The following is a 7,430-nucleotide window of genomic DNA, read 5'->3' as shown; positions in this document are numbered from 1 at the left end:
GCCCCGCCCCCGCCTCCGCGGCGCCGAGGCCACTGTGCGTCGTCCGCAGCGGGCGGTTGTGTCATTCATTCGAGCTCCGCGCGGTCACTCAGTCCTCACCTGGATGTGTAGTGAGCCCCGGGTCTGGGCCGGGCACTTGGACCAAGCACTGCGAGGGCTGCAGAGGTCGTTTTCGTGACTTTCCCAGACCCCTCTGCCAGTCCCACACCCAGAGCTGAAGCTTTCGGGCCCTATCCCAGGTTCTTACCGGAGTCTCTCGTCCTTGGGGTTCTCACCTCACTTGGCTTCCCAGGGGCATATGATTTGCCCCAACCTTGCTCTGTCCCGCTTCTCCAGCTCTCACCTACTCTGCATTTCCCGGGCGCTCTCCTTCCACCTTCCCTCTTTCAGTGTTGAAGTTCAGTGGGGTGCCAGCCTCTCTTCCCACCTTGTCTCTTGCCTGCCTGCCCCCCTCACCTCACGCCTTCAACGTGGTGTCTTCCTCGCCTCCTCCCTCCCCTTCTTCCCTTTCCCACGTGCCAACAATGGCCAAGTCCTATGATTTTACCGCCTATCTCTTCGACACCTCCGCTCTGTCCACTCTCTACCCCTACCTCCTTCCCCGTCATTTCTAACCGGGATAACGGGTGAAGCCCTAACCAGTTTCAGAACTTCGGTCTTGCCCATTTCCAGGCCATCCTGCACTCGACCACACAGTCATCTTGTGGGACAAAGCTGTGTTAGTAGTAAGTATCAGGTCCAAATCTGAGAGACTGGAGTTACGTGTGTATCGTATGAATGTTCAATCACGGGCAACTGGCAAACCGTAGAGCATTTTAAAAAGGAGTTGGGGCTTCCCTGGTGGCGCAGTGGTTGAGAGTCCGCCTGCCGATGCAGGGACACGGGTTCGTGCCCTGGTCCGCTGAGCCTGCGTGTCCGGAGCCTGTGCTCCGCAACGGGAGAGGCCACAGCAGTGAGAGGCCCACGTACCGCCAAAAAAAAAAAAAAAAAAAAGAGTTGTCAGTATAGTGAAGTACCCTGCCCAGGGTTATCAGGAATGGGAGACATCTCCTCTGAAGAAACAAAGCTTTGGGCAAAGGGGGGGATGGGTGGGTCATGATGTCTTCACATATCTGAAAAACTGACCAGTGGGAAACGGATTCAGCATGTTTTTCTAGGCCCCAGGACCTGAGCAAGACCCACTCTGCGGCGAAAATAGTGAAAAATACTATTTCAGCTTAACCCAGGTGGAAGTTTCTGAAGGTGACTTGTGTAACAAAGCTGTTTTTTGAGTTCCTGAGCAGAACATGGGTAACCATTTGTCAGAAACATTTAGAGAGACACTTGCAGAGGGTGTTACTTCCAACACCAAGGTGCTTTGCTTCTAAGAAATTCAAGAGGTGAGCTGGTTTGGAAAGGGAACATGATGAGTTTTTATCTTCAGCATGTTAAGTTTTTAGCTGATAAACATCCAAGGAAGATAACAGTAATTTGAAAGCTTTAATTGGGCCACGGAGCCCTCTGTGAATCTGATGGAAGCTATAACTCTTTTCACAAGGAAAGTGCACATACATATCTATATACAAAATTTTGCACACAAATTCAGGGAGTTCACAGAGCCCTGAAGTGCATCCTTGGAACCCACGAACTTCAGGTTGAAAACTCTAATTCTGATAGATGGTTCTTGATATGGAAGTTACACTTGGCAGTTTAATAATTTCTTTATAAACTGTCACCTTGCTCCTTGTGATATGTGATCATCATTCCTGCCCATAAAAGTTTTGGCCACTAACTAGGTCTGTTAGTCTCTTGAAGTATGAGTTGAGACAATTATTTATTATTAACTGTGCATTGTAGTGCTTCTCCTCAGACCAGTGCCAAAAGCATCATTTTGGAAGTTTGCTTAAAAACTGTATTTCGAGGCTCCACTTCTCAGAGAACCTAATTTGAGGAGAAGGCAAGAAATCTGGGCTTAACATGCCTTTTGTGTGAGTTTGACTTGCGGCCACATTTGAGAAACCCTGATTTAGAGCAGTGGTCGCTACACTTTTTTGATCAAGCACTCTTTACCAGTAAAACTATTCTGAGGCTAGAGAGCCACTATTTGTATATGTATTTATTAATAAATAATATACATGTATTATTTTGCCTACATATTCTATATAATAAAACATGTGAATATAAAAGTTAACAAAGACTGAGGTAAGAATGAAAAAATAATTTTTCAAAATACTTATTTTATTTGTTGAATAAAATTCCCACTTAAAATAAGATGGAACAGGCCTCCTTAGTTGAGCAAATCTTGATTTAATACTCTAATTATACAGAGATTTTTCAGGTCTTGTTCTACCTTTACTTTTTTTTTTCAACACTTAGTTTTAATGGCTGTCATAAATAAAAAAAGAAACTTCACAAACCCTCCAAATGGAAAAAGTACATCATTGGCAAAACATTTTCATTTTTCAATACCATCTGTTAATTAAGCAATTTTTGAAGAAATGTGCCTACTAAGAAATTCCAAAAAGTACCTGGTAGGATATTGTATGACCTTAAGCATCACTGAAAATTATCTTCGTGTTCTGGATAGGGTTTCAACCACAGAGCCTGATGTTTACTAAAAGTTGGGATCTCACCTCGTCAAGACTCTCTGTGTAATTGATCCGTCTCTTGTTCGTGCCAGAAAAAGGGCTCCTGCATTCAGGTACAGATGTGGAAAACTTCTGAATCCTATAGATGATTCTTTTTTTTAAAATTTTATTTAAGTATAGTTGATTTACAATGTTGTGTTAATTTCTGCTGTACAGCAAAGTGATTCAGTTATAAGTATACATACATTCTTTTTCATATTCTTTTCCATTATGGTTTATCACAGGATATTGAATCTAGTTCTCTGTGCTATACAGGACCTTGTTGTTTATCCATCCTACATATAATAGTTTATATCTGCTGATCCCAAACTCCCAATCCGTCCCTCCCCCACCCCCCTTCCCCTTGGCAACCACAAATCTGTTCTCTATGTCTGCGAGTCTGTTTCTGTTTTGTAGATATGTTGATTTGTGTCATATTTTAGATTCCACATACAAGTGATATGTAGTATTTGTTCTCTTTCTGACTTACTTCGCTTAGTGTGATGCACAGATGATTCTTTATCCCATTAACCGATCAGGGGCCCTTTAAAGCTTGGAGAGTTCTATCTGGTTAACAATTTCAGGGAGATTGAGTAAGAGGCCTCAGACTCCCTTAAACATTCTACCACCCAGAATTCTCCTTCTTTGGTCCCTTAGGTGCCTCATCTTGATGCTTCTTACTGATTTCTGCTTTCCGCACGGTCCCTTGTGGCCTCCATGGGTCTCCTTCCCTTCAAGCTGCTTGATCTCTTGCTGAGCTGATGACCCTCCCAGCTTTGGACAGCCAGCCCCTTCCCTTGCTGAATCTGTGACATTTCCCTCTTTCTGATGGCCAGGGCTCCTGAAAACCCCATCAGCATCGAGCAGTGGGAGGCCCATCTGTCCTTGCTGTCGGATGCGAGGGATGGCTGGACCACTGCCCAAGTTTTTTCAGATTGAACTTTCCTCCCTGTGACAGAAGCTTCCAGGAGCATTTGGTGACTCTTGAAGGGCTTGAGATCAATAGAAGAAGCAAGCTTTTTCTTCCTCTGGGGAGCCAGCAAGACGGGTGAGTCATCTGTCACTGCTAATTAACAAAAAGGGTCTGAACATTGGGAAACACACAGAGAGAAAAGGATTAGGATGAACCAGACACTGGGGTTTAAAAGAAAATACCAAAAAAAACCTATTTTCCAGAATATAGTCTATTCATCATGTGGTATTAGGAGAACACAGAGAAAATTAAGTTAATGGGCAGCAGCAGTGTGTTTTAGGAAGTCTCGGAGGGCCACTGCAGAGAGATTCAGGCTGCCCGTGGAGATGCGCAGAAGAAACGGCATGTGGCCAAAGGCACAGAACATAACCTCATCTTGGAAGAAGCTGGGATACCAAGAATTAGGCATAGAGTGTATTCATTAAAGCTTGCAGAATTTTACCAAAGATTCCTTCTTTCCTCTGATGCTGCTGTGGACCCTCCAAACCAGGTACTGGAAACTGGAAGCGTGTATTTCGTTTGGCAAGCACAGTTTTTAAATTCTTATTTTGAATGGGAACACCTTTTATGGTGTATGACATACGCTGACCATCCCTGTAAATCAAGTCTCTTTACATTTTCCAGGACTTTAACCTGGTCTCTAAAGGTGTTTGAACAGAACTGCTCAGTAATATTCTCCAGAACTCAGAGGAGGTGGTAGTTTAATGATGCCCACCTTGGATTCTGGGTTTTAGAGCTCATTGGGGATGCCTGAGGGCTCAGCTGGCCAGTGGGTTGGAGGGCTTTCAGGGGAAGAGGCAAGGCTGACCACTGCAGCCTGGGGAGGGCACTGCCTCATCAGAGCCCTTCTCCCCTAGAGCCCTTCTCCCCCAGAGCCCTTCTCCCCCAGAGCACTGGCCATGTTCTTGTCAGTCTGTTGTCTCCACCAGGCACCAGGCGTCTAGGAACGGTCCTTCCCCAGATCCCCGTTATTCAGGGCAGCTCCCAAGAGAGAAATACGAAGGAATCAGTCAAGAGCAACAGCAAGAATTTATCCTAGGTGTATGTAACTGTATTTTCAGGACCCAAATTCAGACCTCATGGTCAAAAATTGGGAACGTAGTATTTGAATTGTGACTGTCCTGGAAGATTCATGACTTGTGAGCACTAGAGCTCAACCAGAGTCCACTAGGGGGGAAAAAAAGAGAAAGAAGGAGTTAGATCCTCAAGACCTATCTGGGAGAGTTAGACATTTGTCTCATGGATACACTCTCTTATAAACTGGGATCTGGACTTCTTTCTCCATGAAGAATGATCTTGGATTTCCTCCACATACCTGAAAACATATGTAGTCAAGGAGACATGGTCTGGTGTAGACAACCTTGTCTGTGAGCCTGTGTCGCCCTCCAAGGCCACCCCTAGGACCACCCGGACCACGCATGGATGCCGGAGGACAGTTGTGTTCAAGGCAACCACATCCGAGTGGCATCGTTTGGACCTCGTGAAACAGTGATGTGAGTCCTCCTGAGGTCCCTGTGGCGTCCTGTGGTCCTCCAGGACAAATGCTACCCATCTCTGTGTCGTCATACATTCCTGAGCTTTTAAGATCACGTCTCCTTGCTCCAGCCTGGCTGAGAGGGAAAAGAACAAAGAAATCCCTTAACTTGGCTTCCTGAAAACCACTGAACTGCACCAAACTGTCTAAAAATATATTCCCGAATTCTAGCACACAGACTTGTGAGATGGTAGGGGAAAAAAACCCTGCTAAAACATGGCTTATATATGTAACATCAGGAGAGAGTAGTTTAGAAATGACAAAAAGAATATCATTTTTCTTTGACTGCACATGTGGCTTGGATTTAATAAGGCATAATAGACCAAAAATGGCATGAAAGCTCTACAGTAGCACCTGTCAAGAACAGGTTAGAATAGGCAGAGAGAAATGGGGAGGGTAGCTTAACAAAACTTTATTTTCAGGCTTAAAGGGAACCAATAAAGACTTTTAAGTAAAAAAAGTACTATCAAAAATTTTACTCTATTGATCTAGTAATAAATATTCACTGAGTAAATTCTTACACGATCTATCATCTCTGTATCTTGCAATTAATTGCTATTTGAGTAGAACCAGAGCAGAGATTAGAAACTCGGTACATTTATTTTCTGTTCAATAAAGAGAAGAAAAGAAACATTTTGTGTAAGTAAAATAAGGAAAAAACATATCTTTTTATAAAACAGACTTTTCAAAAATAATTTGTGTTTCTGATTAATTTTTAAATGAAACTGCTTAAAAGAATATAAATGTATGGTAATAAATACTTTGTAACTCATAAAAGAATGCTTGTTGCAACAACAAAAGGACAGCTATCAATCTCAATTTAGCTACATATTAAATAATTTTCATTAGGTATTACATTTACAATATTCACAATTCATAAGCTACCAAAAGCTTATTATCAAAAGACTTTCTCCAAATCCAGTTGCCCAGTCACTTATATGGAGAAAGGAAAGATGAATAAAACAGATAGGAAGTGGTAAAATTCTAGTTCTTTTTGAAATTTTAGTTCTTTATAACAAATTTTACATTTTGATGCAGTATTATGTGAAAGTTTTACAACTCTGAATTGGTACTGGAGGGACTTCCCTGGTGGCGCCGTGGTTAAGAATCCGCCTGCCAATGCAGGGGACACAGGTTCGAGCCCTGGTCAGGGAAGAGCCCACATGCCGCGGAGGAACTAAGCCCGTGCGCCACAACTACTGAGCCTGCGCTCTAGAGCCCGTGAGCCACAACTACTGAGTCCACATGCCACAACTACTGAGTCCGTGTGCCACAACTACTGAAGCCCCCACGCCTAGAGCCCATGCTCTGCAACAAGGGAAGCCACTGCACTGAGAAGCCCGCACACCACAAGGAAGACCCAATGCAGCCAAAAATAAATAAATTAATTAATTAATAAATTAAAAAGAATAAATTGGTACTGGAATGTGGCTGTTTTGTGGGCCATCAGAGGCTGTCTTTATCTACGACCTAAGACAAGATCAGGGAGAGAATGACTTTAGATGAATGAACTGAGTTTAAATACGACCTTTCTTCGAACTAATGGGAGCTTGTGTCTGAGGTAGTTCATAAGTTAGAAATGTCAACAGAAAAATATATTTATCAATTTTTAAAGGAAAATATTATATACCATTATTATTTAAATGCATACTACTATAATTATGAACGAGATTTGGAATCATTGGTTTAGAAGCCATTTATATTTATTTATCTTTTACTCATTTTTTTTCTATTGCATTGCTGGTGCTCATTTATTGGTTCATACGTTCTTTAGATATATAAGTAAATATATCTTTATATTTATGTATTACAGACAAACATATGAAGTACTTCTGGGGTATAATGAGGTGTAGTTTTCAGAGGTGTATTTAGACTTAGAGAAGCTCTTAGCATCTGACTAATATAAGGTAAATTGCATTTTTCCTAAGTGTCCACTTTATCTTTTTATAAAACGCAATTCAGACTTTTTGTTCTTGTGACATCTTCTCTCCTGCTCATTAATATTTTTGTGCTGTGTATAGTGTATAACTTTATTATTAATTCCTATTGTTGAATAATTGAATTTTTTTCAATATTCCAAAAATAGAGAATTTCCTATGTGTCCAGCATTAATTTTTTTCGTTCATCTATGTCGCTGATAAAATGCTTCATCCACTACTAATAGAATTTAGTTACTGATTTCTGATGGTTAGAGGAAGCCAACAACTTGTTTGTACCTCTCAGAAAAGGGCACAGTTTCCTTGAGCTCTGACTGGTAGATTTGATATGGACCGATGTACCAAAAGTGAGTCATCTGTGGTCACAGGAATTCATGTTG

Source organism: Mesoplodon mirus, assembly GCF_964341445.2.
Source record: "Mesoplodon mirus genome assembly, chromosome: 18".
Taxonomy (NCBI): domain Eukaryota; kingdom Metazoa; phylum Chordata; class Mammalia; order Artiodactyla; family Ziphiidae; genus Mesoplodon; species Mesoplodon mirus.
Note: the sequence above shows the minus strand (reverse complement) of the source record.